Source organism: Lates calcarifer, linkage group LG18, assembly GCF_001640805.2.
Source record: "Lates calcarifer isolate ASB-BC8 linkage group LG18, TLL_Latcal_v3, whole genome shotgun sequence".
Taxonomy (NCBI): Eukaryota; Metazoa; Chordata; class Actinopteri; family Centropomidae; genus Lates; species Lates calcarifer.
Genome location: NC_066850.1, coordinates 11,769,835 through 11,786,252, shown reverse-complemented (window position 1 = coordinate 11,786,252; position 16,418 = coordinate 11,769,835). Strand labels below are relative to the sequence as shown.

At 40.0% G+C, this 16,418-nt stretch overlaps 1 long non-coding RNA gene across 2 annotated transcripts in view; it reads right to left on the bottom strand.

Annotated features, from left to right (window-relative positions):
- Positions 1 to 15,283, bottom strand: part of LOC108895904 (uncharacterized) — a 229,066-nt gene extending 213,783 nt beyond the window's left edge. For both annotated transcript variants that reach the window (XR_007815071.1, XR_001963042.2), the window contains exons 1-2: positions 15,146 to 15,283; positions 14,941 to 15,024 (exon numbers count right to left, since the gene is read on the bottom strand). This is a non-coding gene — a long non-coding RNA (uncharacterized LOC108895904). The remainder of the gene's footprint in view (positions 1 to 14,940; positions 15,025 to 15,145) is intronic.
- Positions 15,284 to 16,418: the final 1,135 nt, after the last annotated feature.

Below are 16,418 nucleotides of genomic sequence, written 5' to 3'. Positions count from 1 at the left end.
AGCAATACTAGATCAAGTCAAGAGGGAATCGAGACAGTTGGCTCATTTAAATCTTCCCAAAAAAGTTCTGTTACTTGTCTCTACTCTTACTGTAGGTCAGGAACCCAAATGGCTTAAATGTGTTTGATTTCTGAAAGAAATAGTTTAGGTCCCTATTGGCTTTAGAGTGTTGCCAAAAAATTCTATCAGCAGGCGCCAGTCAGTTTCTTAAATAAAACACATACAAACAGGAAAAAACCTCTTCAGATGTTATGAAGCAATTCCTGATTAATAACAAATATAGCAGCTTATAAAATTCTAAGTTTGCCCTTTGGATTATTGAGCATGTCTACGTGTGTTAGCCATTGTGCGTATAGTGTGTAGATAGCATACATATTTTCTCGCTGTCATCCATTGTTTGCAGGGTAAACAGGACAATAAGGATCTTCAGAAGGCCTCCAGATCAATGTCCTTCCTGCTGGAAATGTCAGTCTGGTCTGTTCATTAATCTTTTGCCACTGAACAAAACAAAGAGCTTTGCTAGATATTGGATCATCCACCTCTGCTTTGATGAATAATCCCCCCCTTTGCTCACAACAAAAGGGAAATTGCTTACAGTACAATTTTGCCACCTAAACCAGATTCCTCTGTGCCTACCTTAACTCTCACATTAAGAGGTGTATGGAACAACCACGCAAGAGGTTTCCAGGGACTATTTGTGCGGTGGCCAAAATGAAGGTCCACAATTTATCAAAGTAAATTTTAACATTAATCTTTTCTTTAAAAAAAATGCTACCTGGTCAACTCAGCAGGATCACATTGATGCTTTCTGGACCACAAAAGGAAGCCCAGGTCTTTTCAGTCATTTAAACAAATGGGCAGTGTTTTCGCTTATCTGGTGAGGAACGTCTTGTGGTTAACTATCTATTAAAGCACAAAAAAAAAGGATAACTGATTCTCAGCATCTCAACACAGCCCATAGTGCTCTGCAGTAGAAACTTTGACTGAAATTGCTGCACCACAGAAAATAAACAAATTAGGCCCTTTAGGTTATGTTTATGTACGGGTTTGCACCCACACAGATGTCAATTGTTTCTTTTTTTTTCTAATGTACATTATGTGTCATACATTTAGACATGAGGTGCACAGAACAGCTCTGTATGGGTTGCAGTGAAAAGAAGCCCATCTTCCTTTCTTCCAGTGAAGAGTCTGCTGAATGTCACATGTGCCAATGTTAAAGAAAGCAATTAGCCACTGTTGGCATGTCCTGGTCTGTGGATGAGTAATGGCTGGCGGGGCGGGAATGTCTAGCCCTGATAAATTCTACTGTCCCCCTGCCTTATTAGTACAATGACTAACTGGGAAGAGGGGGGGCTGCGAGCTAAGGTGATAGACCATAGGGGGTGTCAAAGATAAACCCAGATTGACAGCAGAGCGCGGTGGCTAAATGCTAATGTACCGAGTGACATTTCCGACGCCGGCCCGGGTTAGCTTAGATGCTGCTGGCGTGCTGACAGATGGGAGCTGCAGAGATGTGGGGGGGAAATACCAAAAATACCAGTCTATCGACTCTTTCTTCTTCTTCATCTCTTCGTCATTCTTCAAAAATGAAAAGAAGGTGAAGGTGGGGGGGGGGGGTTGAGATGTTGTCATGAGGGTTTCTATCACAAGTTAGCAGCCTAAGCTAATAGCGGGTGCTTCAGTCGTTGATAAAGAGAGCGACAGATAAAGATGGCACCATAAGGAGACCAAAGGAGACAAGAAGAGAAGAGAAGACAACACTGATATTAAGCTGCAGAAAAGCCCCTGCTTTGCCTTCCCATCAGCCACCTGGGGAGTTTACCCCAAGTCCGATACTTTGACCACTAAATCCCCAAGCGCCATTTTTGTTGATAAACCTTCCTCTCCTTCACCTGTCCATGAGGATGATTTCTATCTCTACTCTCAATTTCCAGGAGTTACCAGACCATTACAGACAGAGAGAAAAAACTTCTGCGACTTTTTTTAGGGCTGGTGGTTGGAAGTCGAACGCCTGTCGAGGCAGAGCGAGGTCTCATCTTTCTGGGTGGTCGGACGTGATGGTGTGTTGAAGCTGTGTCTAATTGGTGATATTTTTAACATCCGAGTGGTGTGTCAGCCAAAGAAACCTCCAGAGTTATGAACGCCACCTTTAATGGAATCTAATTAGTGGACGGGTGTGCTAACAGAAAGTCAGTGAGCAGAACAAGCATTCGTGTACATGTGTGCATGTGCATGTGTGTGTGTGTGTGTGTGTGTGTGTGTGTGTGCACGCTCCTCTGATTGCTCACTGAACAGTTCTGATACCTAATGCATTGTGACAGAATATGTGTGTGTGCGCACAAGCATGCACATCTATAAGAACAAGCATCACAGAACAGAACTTTCTTAAAGGTTGCTGGACCATATATATTAAATAAAGGACATATTAGAACATATAAGAACATTTTCAAAATAGATTAATCAGTCTAGTTTTCACATTTAATGAATTGTGTAGTATATAAAATATTGGGAAATAGTAAAAATGTCAATCTCACATCCCAGAGATCATGATGACATCTTCAAATGGCTTGTTCAGCCAAACCAACAGTAGAACTAAACTACTACAAAGATTTTCTTTCTACAATGAAAGAACTTTAAGGTTTTCGGCGATGAATTAACACTGAGAAAAGTAGCAAATTCACAAAGTCAAGAAGCTGGACTCAGAGAATGTTTCATGTCTAATCTTTAGTTAATTGACTTATCAAGGAAGTGATAGAAATAGAAGCAAAACACAAGTTAACACTGGCATCGGTTTCCACCACTGGAGAAAGCTCTTGGTGAGTGAAGGGATGCTGATTTCACAATGTTTCGTCTAGTAAGCAGTTGCTGATGGTAATGTCGGTGATGTAGCAATAGCACAAACATACACTGAGCCATTTCTGCACTAGAGCTGGAAAAACAACCACAAAATAGCAACAAACTTAGTAGGGAATGATGCAACTATGGAGTTTGTATAAGGCGACTTACAAACACTTAGAAAATGTTAAAAAGACTGTATTCAGACATGCTGTACGACAAAAACACTCTGTTGGAATGATAACTATTATCATTATTACATCTACTCCTTCTCTGTCACTGAGAAATCCTGAATCTAGGAATATGATTAAAAATACTAAAATATGGACCACACTCAACATCTAAACTTTAGTTTTCTAGGGTTAAATTTACACAGTACATAAATCATGCTGCACAGTGAAGCTCAAACATCCAGGTAAGACAACATTGAGCCAAACATACTGAGTGGAGGGGGACTTTAAGTTAACGTCTTACATATGCCAAAGCTTTGGCATCAACTGAAAATGGTGCAACTGTGCAGCGACTTGCTATTTATTCTGATTATAAGGCAGTTAACAGGCAGATTAGATGACTACTCATTTAAGCACTATAGTTCATTATTTCATATATATTTTCACTAATGATACTGGGAAAACTGTGCGTCAGTCAATCCAAGTGAATGACCCTAGTTGGCTGCAAAAACAGGCCTGCAAACATAAATACCAACAACACGCACACAAAAACAAAGACACACACACAGAGACACACAGATTACAGTATTGTTTTTGGAATTAGACAAAGACAGATTCAAGAGAGATTAGTCTTCTCAGGCAACATAATCAGATTTAGTTTTTGGCCCTGAGCATCCTCTGGAGCAGCGCTGATCTGATCTGATCCCGTCATCGAGCACAACAGCAAAAACCCAGACTTAACCCTGCCCTCCTTCATCACTACCCTCCTCTCCTCCTCCTCTTTTTTCTATCCTTTTTTATTTCTACAACTCCATCTTTCCATTCTGTCTCTTTAAATCCGCAAACTTTACTTAACTACCTCATTTGTTTTGGTTCTCTGCAGTCCTCTCTTCCTACGTCTGGCCTCTCTCTTTCTTCTATGCTCTGTACCTTTTCTTTCTCTTCCAAACAAGTTATTTTTTTGCCCATTACTGCCTTCTGGAAGCATGAAAGTGAGTCTAAAACGAACATTAAAGACTGTTGTGTTTATTTGTGTATTCACTGTGTTAAAAATGCCAACTAGCTGGCCAATAATGCCTGTTTTCATGAGGAACCTTCGCCGAGGAGTTTACACCACACACTGAGTTTGTTACAATTGATCAGTGGAGAAAGAAAAAGGAAAGGATGGACAAAAACACACAAGCATACACACTCCCACAGATATGTATAATGGGCCTTCCTTTTATGAGCGGCAGCGGTAATTAAAAATGGCACTCTGTGTAACAGAGCAGGGTGGAGGGAGGAGAAGGAGGAGGGAAGGGAGAGATGGGAAATGGACGGAGAAAGGGGGGAGGAAGGGAGGGAGTCTGGTCTGGTCCTCTCTTTAATGAGGATCCTAATCAACCCAGTGGAGGCTGCCCTGAGACCCCCCAGGTTCATTAGACCAGAAAAACCAGACTGCCAGTAAAAGGAGGAGAAGAGAGGGAGGGGGTGGTACCGAGCCGTAGAAAGAGAAAGAGGGAAAAGTTTTTACCGACTGATGAAGCAAAGAAGTGTTAAAGGGGTAGGCAGAGAAAGGCAAAAAAGCAAAAGGAAAATCCAGGGAGAGACAGAAACGGCGGGAGAGGGTGGGGGGGGTGGAGATGGGAGGATGGCCAGCGAAGATAACAGCGTGGGTCATTGGGCGAGTCACGGCTGCTATCGATCCCCTGATTGGCTGTCTGACGGTTTCAACACAGCTGCCAAACCCTTTAATACAGGGTGTCTCCTACTGTGTGTGTGTGTTTGTGTGTTAAAGTGAGTACTATCTGTGCCATATGTAGTCCATGTCTTTGCCACCAGAACTGATATCTGTCCAGCTTCCTCAGCAGGGTGATAAGAGCACCTTACAGCTGCACTGACAAACACACACACACCATCCTTTTCCCAGCCAGTGAGACAAAACCTGGGAGGTCTGTGTGTGCAAGTGTATGTGTGTTGAGTGTAACATTTAGTGACGTGTGCACACTGTGAGGTGAGAGTGTTACAAAGTGTTATACTGGCCCTCAGCCCTTCCTTTCCTGTCCTCTCACATTGATTGGACAGCAGGACAAGGAACACACATTGCTTCCAGCAGCCCACTCAAGTCCTCTCCTCCCTCCAAATGCCAAGACGCAGTATGTGTGTGCATGTGTGCGTCAGTATTAATTTTGTCTGGGAAAATTCTTATGGATTATACTCATCAAAAACAACCATGTGTTGTTTAAAATGACCAGCAGACGTCCTTTTTATTCCTCATCTGTGATCTCGATAGATATGGTTACATAAAATTATGTCTGAAACCTTTCAGTGGGACTGTAGCTGCATGATCAGCAGCTCTTTAATATTTTATGTTTCTTTTTTTTTTCTTTTTTTTTTTAGCTCTCCTTGCAACGAGAGGTGCCATCAGCTGAGCCCCCTTGCAAGTTTGTGACGCATGGGGACAGAGAATCCAGGTACCGCTAACAAACAAAACTCAGTATGTCCTTTAAAATATAAAACAGAGTTATGGTGTTTTTACAGATTATTGTGATGTCACAGTGAAAGTGATCTTTCACCTTTTGGATATAAAATCACTTTATTCTATTAGACATGTGTGAGAGTTTGTCATAATTAGCCTATGAATTCTTGAGTTATGACATGTTTTGTTTGGTCCCAGTGACCTTGACCTTTGACCTTTGACCATCAAATGCTTCATCAGTTCATCCTTCAGTCCAAGTGGATATTGCACCAAATTTGAAGATATTCAAAGCATTCCTGATGTATTAAAAAAAATCAAGAATCACATATTTTAACTCATGAAAACATATAAATATCAAGAAGATTTAAGGATGTTTAGATTTGATTTGGAGGTGGAGGCACTTATAACAGCACAGTCAGATCTACCATCAGGATATCCAGATTCAAGGTCTGCAAATTTCGCTCTTTACGTCAGTGTTTCAAGAATGTAAGGAAAAGAAACTAGGTTAAAAAAAAAGGCAGCAACACAAAAAGCACCTGTTACCCAACAGTAGTAGTAGGTTTCAGCTCTTTGGATTTGGGCCATCATGGGCTCCTGGACGCTCACTTTCAGCCAGCCTGAGAGCAACGATTGCACCCTAGGGTACTTCTTGGCCTCATATTTCTTGGCTCTTCTGCAACCATGCAAACCATTTCCAAGTCGATGCTGCCATTGCATATCAGATCCTCCACTACAGTATGTTTAACATCTAGATGTTGGTTTAAAGAGTAACTTGATAATTCAGCCCTCTCTGAATGTGAACCAGTCTGAATGGAGGAGGAAAGCTCCAAGATTATTTTGTGGTTTTGCTCAGGGCTTCACCAGGTTACACATCTTTGTGTAAATGGTGGTGTTGACAGAATTTCTGTGACACTGAAACATACAACTTTCATTAAAACTGTGTCTCCAAGGGTTTGATTCAACCTCTGGTGTTTTTTGTTAGGGCTATAATTTTGAGATCTTTAGCAGCAATTGCTGTTAAGAGTCTGTCTCTCCCTGCTGGTAAGGTGTGTACAGTTTCTGCCTGTATCGGGAATACAATGTCAAATATTTTAGATATATTAACTGAGTGAATGTCTAATTACAAAAGTTGGCTGTGGAGAAAAAGACTGAGACAAAGGACAGCAATAGACAGTCACCAAGCAGAAACCCATCCACCTGCTCTGCCCACAGCTATGATACTGTGACTACTCCACGAAGATTTTCATGCCAGACAACAAACATTCATTATGCCAGAGACAAACAATTCAAATTCTCCTCATCTAAATAGGCATTACAGCTTAGAGGAGTAAACAGGATTCACAGAGGAGCTTAAGTCTGTTGATGCTGTTGTGCTTTTCTTGGCTTTGAGGATATTGAGGCACCTCTCTATGCTAAAAAAAATCGCTCCCTGGGTCATATGCATCTCACTGCATTAGAATAATCACCTGTTTTGTTTAACTAAATTATGGAAAACAGGACTGCATTATGACTGAGCAAACAACTATTTTTAATCCCGAATGTGTAACTCGATTAAATGCAATTTAATGGCACTCGTTCTGACGGTGTGGGCATGGCTAAATCGATACATACTCCACACAAAAGTTTGCTGCTTAATAAAATTTGTGCATTTAATAAGCAAATTATTCTAATCATAAACCTCTTGCCAAAGCAATTAGTGATAAATTATAATCTTATGATAAATTATCTTGTGTTGACAGCCTGGGGGAACGCTGCAATCAAACATTAATTATTCATTGGGTAATTAAGTTCATAGGTGTTTCTCCCCTCCCTTTCTCTTCCTGCGCTCTCCCTTTTCTTTTTCTTTCTGGGAGGTGCAGGTTGAGTGTCCAGAGTTTAAGTTGGCAAACTTTTCATTAGATCGCTTTGCGTCAAACTCAAAACGCCACAAAAAACCTGCTGACCTGTGTCGCTTCATTTGACCACCCCCAACTGACCAAATTGTTATAAAACTTGGGAACCTAGAAAACATTTAAATGAATAGATGCTTAAAAGACAACTTGCAACAACAGCGTAAACTCATCAGGGCTATATCCACCACTCCAGACACTGATGACATGTCTTCATTATTGTTTCTGGGAATTTGGGAATCTGAGGAGGAGTTTGCAGCCATATGCAGCATAGTGGGGTTTTAAGGCTTATTCTGAGGTTGGGTAAATGTGTGAGTGAGTTAAAAAAAAATAATAATAAGATTAAAGGCAGAATGGAGAATTTAGTCCATCCTGTCAGGAATAAAAGTAAATTGTAACAGAACAGTTAAATGGGTTAGGGTTAACTTGCAACTAACCATAATTTTCAGTACCAAGTAATCTCCCACAAGTCTTCTGAATCAAATAAATTAACTATTTTGTCTATACATTTCATAAACATTTAAAATGCCAACCACAATTTCCCAGATTCCACAGTGACATCTTCAAACTATTTGTCCAAAACCAAAGATATTTAATTTTAACCATAAAAGACATAGAAAAGCAACAAATACTCATTGAGGAAGTAACAGGCAGTAAATGTTTGGCATTATTGCTTTAAAAATGACAGAATTAAGAACTAAGCATCTCATGAGTGGGTGGGGTTGCTATGAGGAAATTTGGATTCATGACTTCAATATTTCTAAAATTCTGGCAACAGCCCAGAAACTCATATCATCGATAGTGGGTATATGCATCATTTTGTGAAAATCCAACCCAAATTTCAAAATGATAGTTAAAAACATTTTCCAATAATGCTTTATTATAGCATTTTACCCTGCTTTCGTATCAAAAGTGAAAATATTGACAGGGAACACATCCACCTGTTAAAAATGTTTGTTGTAAAGTCTGATCTTTTCATAATCCTTTACCACTGACACCTAATTTAGGCAGTGTAGACTTAACAGAATCATACATAGCTGAATGTAAAACCTGCAGCAACACTCACAAAAAAGCAACTTTCTCCTTTCTCATGACTACATATAATTGACAATTCAAACCTCAGATCTCCACCAGACAGACAGGTACCGAATTGTGTTCTGAAAATAACCGGCCGGCCCAGATATGTCAGATGAGGTTGAAAGGACAAAGCATGTTCGCAGGAAAACAACGCCAGCATTCATCAAGTTCAATTACACGGAAGAGACATCAAACTTAGACAATGAGATGAGCGAAGCAGCTCTAGTTTTGGGATTTTGGAGATTTTTTTCTTCTTCTTCTTTCAGGTTGTTTTTTTCCATGTCACTGGAAGAGATGGCCTTTTACCAATAACAAAGATTTGGATGAAGACACGAAGAAAATTAAAGAATCAAAGAAATAATGAGCTCTAACAGTCCCTCTTTGTTTTTCCCCTCATAGCTTTGCTCCAGACATCTATCAGATTCTGTGTCTCTCTGTCTCTCTCTGTATGATGGAGTGGCATGTTGCTGCCATCTAAAGGTGTGAGACAACTTTACCGAGGGGCTGTTCAATGTTGTGTGTGACAGAACTGTGAAACACTTCATTACAGGTTTATCCAATACATCTCTCCTCTGTCTAAGTGAAATACTTATCCTGTGCAAAAATATAAATAAATAAATGATCAACTAATGGCTTCAAAGTGCTACTTGTCACTGAAGATGTATTTCTGGGTGGATGTGGGAGGGAGAAAGAGGAATGAGGAGGAATTTGATTAGACAGCTAATGCTGCCGTGTCCGATGTGCAGGCAGGAACACAAAGTGATAACACTGTAATCCCTTGTAAGCCCTGACCAGGTATAACTGCTGGACAAACATAAGTTTAGTAATGTAATTAAATTGAGATCTTAAGGCTTTCTGTATACACTGATCAGCCACAGCATTAAAACCACTGACAGGTAGAGTAAATAACATTGATCATCTCATGACAACACAGTGTTCTGCTGCTCCTCTCCCCCACGGCAACAACACTCCCCAACGGCAGTGGTCTCCCCAGGAGGACAGTGCTCCCACCACGCCACAAAAACCGCTCAGCTCCGCTCCGCTCCGCAATATCTTGCGGAACACGACAAAGAGCCTAAGGTGTTGACCTGGCCTCCGAACTTCCCAGATCCCAATCTGATCCAGTATCTGTGGGATGATCCAGAACACACACACGCGCGCATACATATATATGTGTGTGTGTGTGTGTGTGTGTGTGTGTGTGTGTGTATATATATATATATCACACACACACACACACACACATATTATAAAATTAATCCAACAAACCTGAGGAGGGGAGGGCTGCTACACTGCACAACATTGTTATTGTTCTGTTATTGATTGACAGGTCAAGTGTGGATTAAGTGCTGATAACATTTTCACAGTAAATACTTCTGATTGGCTCAGAGTGGGATTTATTTTTAGATAACCGCACAGCTCTGACGCCTGGAGACCACTCATTTCAGCTGTTACTAGGAAACAACATTTCCCACATTTTACTCCAAAGTTATCAAAGGTAATACGAGGTTTTCACTGTAGAAATGTATTCATCTAATATACTGTATGAATATGGACTACTTATGTTTCGATTGCTGTGAAAGGTAGTTTGTGGTTATGCAAAAAAAAGGACAAATAAGGAGTCCATGACAATAATTTTTACTAAGAATGTAACAATATCAAAATCTCACAATATGATAATACCTCGGAAACAAGTCGACGATACGATATTTAACGCGATTAGGGCTGTAACAATTTAATCAACTGACAATTCTGTACAATACTTGCTACAGGGCTCACAATTCAATATACTCAAGATACATCTAAGGATATCTGAAGAAAGAATGAAAACAAACTAAGATCTTAGAGTTCTTATTTATTCCTTCGTAGTGTACACTGCAAAAATAAAATCACTTAATTCAAATCTTTTGTTGCCACAAAATCCAGTTTCTTACAGTTTTTCCCTTATTGTAAACTACATTCCAGTAAAAATGTAAAAATAATATCTTTCTTGCAGTTATTCTCTTATTTTATAGACTACAGTGTGTAAGAAAAGATAAGGTACTAACCATAATGTAAGGCAATATTTTTGCCCCTGGCACGATTACATTTCCATTTCCAACAGATGTTTTTTTTGGATGGAGCAAGTACTACTGTAACTGTATTTTAGAGGGCTGCATTGCCTTGTCAATTGTGTGTATCGTTATCATGTTGCTTGGCTAGTAATTGTTGTGAGTCCGTGTAAGGTGACTTTTTCCGAGTTAATTAGCATTAAAAGTGTTTGGCGAGTTCAGTTTAACCTGCATGAGTTTGTGAAGCTGCTGTAACATGTTCTGCTGCCACAGAGGAAATAAATTCATGAGAAGTGAAAATTAGTTCCTGATGTCTTCTGACGTCTTTGCTGCAGAAATGAAACTAAATATCTGTCAAACAGCCGGCAATTACAGCTGTCACAGATGATGAGTCAGAAAAACCTTAACTATAAGAGAAAATAATTATGCAGGAGGAATAAGAAAAAGAGAGGGATCGACTCACTACAGTCACTCATTAGCGGTCAGTAGAAAAGCAAGCTGTCTACAGACATTTGACTGAATAGAACCTGAAGCAGCCAGTCTCTTTGTCAGAGGCTGTATGAACATGACTGCAGTTCAGAGCTATTCACTTTAAGTCTTGTTTTGCCAGTGTTATTTCGTATGGTGCACAGTGCGATCACTCACTGAAGCGTTGTCACGTTTTCTAACTGGCACACTGCCATCCACCAGCTTTGCTGTAGATTTGAAGAGGATGCAAAGGATGATGGGCACGGATGGGAGGGTGGTCTCTGTTCTCATTTCCCTTCACTCTACATCTGTAACAAAACTACAATTTTGCCCAGAAGACCTATCGTTTGTTACTGTCGGTAACACAACGCGTGCAATATCATGAAATTGACAATACTGTTATATCCCTAATTTTGACAGAATAGAACAGTCAAAAACTGGCCAAACCTGGATTTAAATAATCATCTCACTGATGATATGAGTAAACATGATAATGAATCTGATTAGAAATTCGCTGCTAGCTTTCTCTCATGACAATTTTCAATTCTTGGTATTAAAAATACACTTTGATCTGAGGTGTCCAATTATACAAGATAATATGCCTAGCAAAGACGTCCATTATTTTCTTATTCTGGGACACCCTAACCCTAATCATGCATTGTTACTCAGATACCAGACCAAATCAAAACAAGGGGCAGCCAAACTCTTCTCTGCTAATTAAAAGTAGGCAAACTGTCCTCTACATTTCAGAGAACATCCGCACACGCACACACATACACACACACACAAACACACACTCATCATGGTTTAATCAGTGCGGATGTACTGTGGAGACCCTTTCCCCCATCGGTGCCAGGCACTATTGTGGTGATGACTGCACTGGCATATTGATGTCAAGTCTTTATTGTGTGGGTTTACGGTGGAGAGGGAGTGTTGATTATCTTGTAACCTCTCCACCCCTCTCTCCACACCTCGCTCCCTCTTAGCTAACAACGTCAATGTGTGTGTGTGTGTGTGTGTGTGTGTGTGTGCATGTTTGTGTGTTTAGTCTAATGAAAGCTATGGGCCCACAGCTTCCTTTTGCATGTTCATGCCAAAGCCTCAATCAGACTCTCTCATGGCTGCATCTATGTGCTTGGTCTCTCTTATCCCTCGCTTACATAAAAAAGAGCTTTGAAGGGTGTTTGTGTTGCTCCCCCATGTCTGACTGTCACTGAGCTGCTGCCTCTGTCCTTGTTCTAAACCCAGATATTAAAGCTACACAGCGGCAAAGATGCAGCGCGTGAAGAGAGGAGAGATGATAAAGGATCTATACACAACAGAAAAAAAGAAAGCACGGTATGGGAGAGTAAAAGGAATAGTTTCTGAAAGTCAGACATCCAAACAGGCATACAGATCATAAAGACAGAGTCATGGTTAGATGTGCAGACAGCTCCCGCAACCAGAAAGGGATGGTAATAGAAAAGAAGAGAATGAATGAGAAGAATGTAAAGGATGACAGACATTCTGCTCTTCTATTGGGGCTGCACGATTCTGTAAAAAAAATGAGAATCACGATTTTTTTACTTAGAATTGAGATCACGATTCTCTCTCACAATTTTTTTTTTAACATTTTTGCACTCATTTACCTGATACTCGAGGAAGCGGGAACAGAAAATATAATGGCGCCTGATATAGGACAGACCATATCTTAAAGAGAACAGTCTAGAACTGCTTTAAATTAAAAGCGTCTAATAAGTGATAACCTCTGTTGTGATTCGGCGCTATATAAATGAAACTGAATTGAACTGAACAGAATGTTTGGCTAAGTGGTAGTTGATCGGAATACGTAATTTCCTTGTGTCTATGGGAGCTTGCCAGGTATGGTAATAAACTGTGAAAGGTTCTAAGGCCACTAAATGTCGACTATTCGATGCATTAGTCAGGAGTACCCTGATATGACCCACAGAATGTCAGTGGACACTTTTTTTTAGCTGCCTCAGAATTCACATACAGAGCACTGCAGGAGCAACAGTGTGACAGGCTGTAAATTTTACAACCACATATTGTCTTAAAGTGACCAAACCACAAAACTAACTTTAGAGTTAGATAACTTCATGAAAACAGAGGGCAGAACAACAGCACGATGCAGGTAGTGTTACTCGCTCTGATTCTCTCCGCTCCAGTGTCAGGTGAGTTGTACCTGCCCGCTGACAGCTGCATGCCCACCACGAGAAACCACACATCTAAAGCGGAAACTACCAGTGACAAGACGAGTTAAAACCGGCTGACAGTGAGAAAGAATTGAAAAAGAGAAAATGGTAGAATTAACTAGTTAATCTTTTTTCGGCACGAGTACAGTGTCATCAGTGGGGCTTTCTTCTGGATTCATTTTGCTGTTTTTATTTGTCCTAACACAACATCTGCGCCTCACACTGTCATTAGCCACTGTCACTCACTCACTCTCACCAAGTTTATTTGAGTTTCTGCTGCTCTGAATCCCGCAGTGTAATGGCACATTGTCATTGGCTGAGGGAGATAGGAGCGTTCGTTTTGATGCAGCGGGTGTCCCTGATGAAAACGCAGTAGAATTGTTGTCATTTAGAAATGAGATCAGATAGCCCTATCTTCTATGGAGCTTTATTAACGCCAGCCCCCCACCTTTCTGCTGTAAAGTGAGCGGGTGGGCAAAATAATAAAAACATCCTACAATATACTGCATCCTAACACTGTGACACCTCATATTATACACACAATAATGGAACAATCCAACACACGAGGGGTGCCAGAGATGAACGCAAGGATCTGGCAGGCACAACGGTTTCTCATTTACAGTGCTATATATACACTCACACACCAGTGATAGCATGTTACGTACGAGCAGTTTAGGATTCAGTTTCTTGCCCAAGGACACTTAAAGACATGCATAGTGGAGAGGATCAAACCAGCAACCTTCCAATTAATGGAAGCTCTACCTCCTGAGCCACATACACACAGCCACCCCTGTGTCCTTTGTTTTATTTGATGGACTCTTAACAGCAACCACAGCCCTTTACCCTTCTATTGCAAAGCATTAAATTGATTTTTTTTTAAAAAAGCAGCACATAGCCAGAGAGAAAAAGTGGCACAAGGCAAAGGCGAAAGTGTTCAGCGTTCAGCCCTCCAACTCTCATGCAGTCAATTCATTATGTGAATACAATGCAACTGTAGGTTTTGACCTGATCACGCACCTACAGTATACATCAACCTTAATACAGCAGAAATTAAGGAGCGACAGTAATAAATGCCCCTCCCCAGAGCACAGAACATTGTGTTATGACTCCACTGTGTATTCGCCAGCTGATGCTGTACATAGTCATTAATCTAATAAACCTCAAGGGGAATACAGCATCAAGTGAGCACCTGCAACAGTACTTCAAGACATGTCACCTGAGCAACAGATAATTATTTACAGTTGGATATTTAAAACACAAAGTAATGTGACTTCAAGCAAACAGAAATAAGAGCTTACAGCTAAGATAGGGGATATGAGGAACTGAGGAACTTAGGTGAATATGAATTGTGTTGAAAAACGTCTTAATTGTCTGACTGCAACCATGTTGTGTTTTCCATGAAGCAATCGGTAAGGGAAAATAATTACATTCATATTTTCACCCATAAAGCAATATTACATTGTGCAAGTAGCCACAGTGAATCAATAAGCAAAATACCAACAACTGCTTTAAAAACAACATCCCTTCAACCATGAATATTTCACCACTAAATAAATCAACAACTTGAATGCATTATTCTTAAAGTAGCAGTAAAGTACTATGCAGCTCAGCAAAGGAAAAAGGTCCTGCCATTACAACAAAGTCACTCAAAGTTTAAAGTAAAACTTACAGTAATTATGGCCAAATTATTAAAAGCTGAAATTAGCCATTAGCAGCTTCATAGCTTGCTAATATTACCAACCACACAAAAGCCAACTGAACAAAAACCAAGACATATATGTTTGTAAAAGCAGGACTTACCTTGGTGAAGCAAAGAGCTGTGAATAAAACCTTTAGAGAAGTCCAGGAGTTGATGCTGGTTCCGGGTTCCAATATAGCCAAAAGCTACACACAGCAATTAGACATTATTAGCACAGGTAGCCACACATATTGCTAATATTTCCAAACACACAAAGACAAACTGAACAAAAACCAGGACAGACATGCTGGTAAAAGCAGGACTTACCTTTTGGAAAAGCGAAGAGAGTACGTCCGCTTGGAAAAGTCCAGTAGTTGACAAGGAAAATTAGCCAAAAAATGGACACGAAACTCCCGCCTCTGTCTTCAAGGTAAGCATCCGAGGTGGTCGGAAAGGCAGCTATAGCTATTCCTTCACAAATAAGTCTACGTGTTCGGTTTGTTGACAAGCTGGCTTCCTTGTGAAATGTTACACGAATTACTGCACTACTAGCACAGTTTTCCGTCGAGTTAACAAAGGAAAAAAACAGCACAAAAGCAGAGAGGTGGCGAGCTAAAAAGAAAATGCATAGAAAATGGACGCAATTGCCTCGTCTAAAGGGTGCGTTTCATATACGTTACGGCATACACCGTCTGACACATAACTAACCTAACCTAACGGACTTCATGGGTCTTTACTGACTTAAAGTTTGCCTTCAAATTATGCGTTTAGTTTATATTTTTAAGTGGAGTAAAAGCTACTCAAGAGTAACAACCTAATTAAAACTTCTGCTGCGAACAAGCAAATTGTTTTTTATTTTTCATTTAATTATTTAGCTGTTTTGTTGTGTGGTTAAGTGAAGATAATTTTCCAGCCTGATAGACAATAAGATTGTATTCTATTTTATTCTATTAATGTTTTGGGGGTCAAAAAAAACATACTCAAATATAAATTAAAAGTCAGAACTGCTGTTTAGCAGTTTAAACTGTTCAGCTGCTTCTCAACACAGTGTTTACTTCAAGGACAGGGCAGTAGTCAGGATTTTAGAAATACTAAGGTCATATTCCTCATCAGACCCCTTTCCATAGAAGAAATGTTTGACCACCTAAACAACAACCACATAATACTTTTCAGCTGTATCTTCTGCAAATAATCTTTCCTTTCATTGCTATCTAAATGTTGTCTCTAAGCTCTCTCTGTTGCTTTTTGCTTACACAACTATCAAATTTTAAGCAGTTTAGATGACAAGATATCAGAATCAGCCTTTAAAAGCAATATGTGTGCCATTCTGTGACCATTAACCCCCCCAAACTATAGGACATGGCTCAGTTTCCTTAACATTTGCTTATTTATAGAGAGCCTACAGCATCAGCGCACAACAATAGATGCAATTAAAGTGAACATAACACACTGAAATATCAGCACCAACTGACAGAAAATACTCCAATAGTATTCATTCATACATAAAACCTACTCAGCTCAAAGAGAATATGGGATTTCATTCTGTTTTATTATATTAATTGCAATAATTCCACATTTTAATTGTGAGATGAGACAGTGC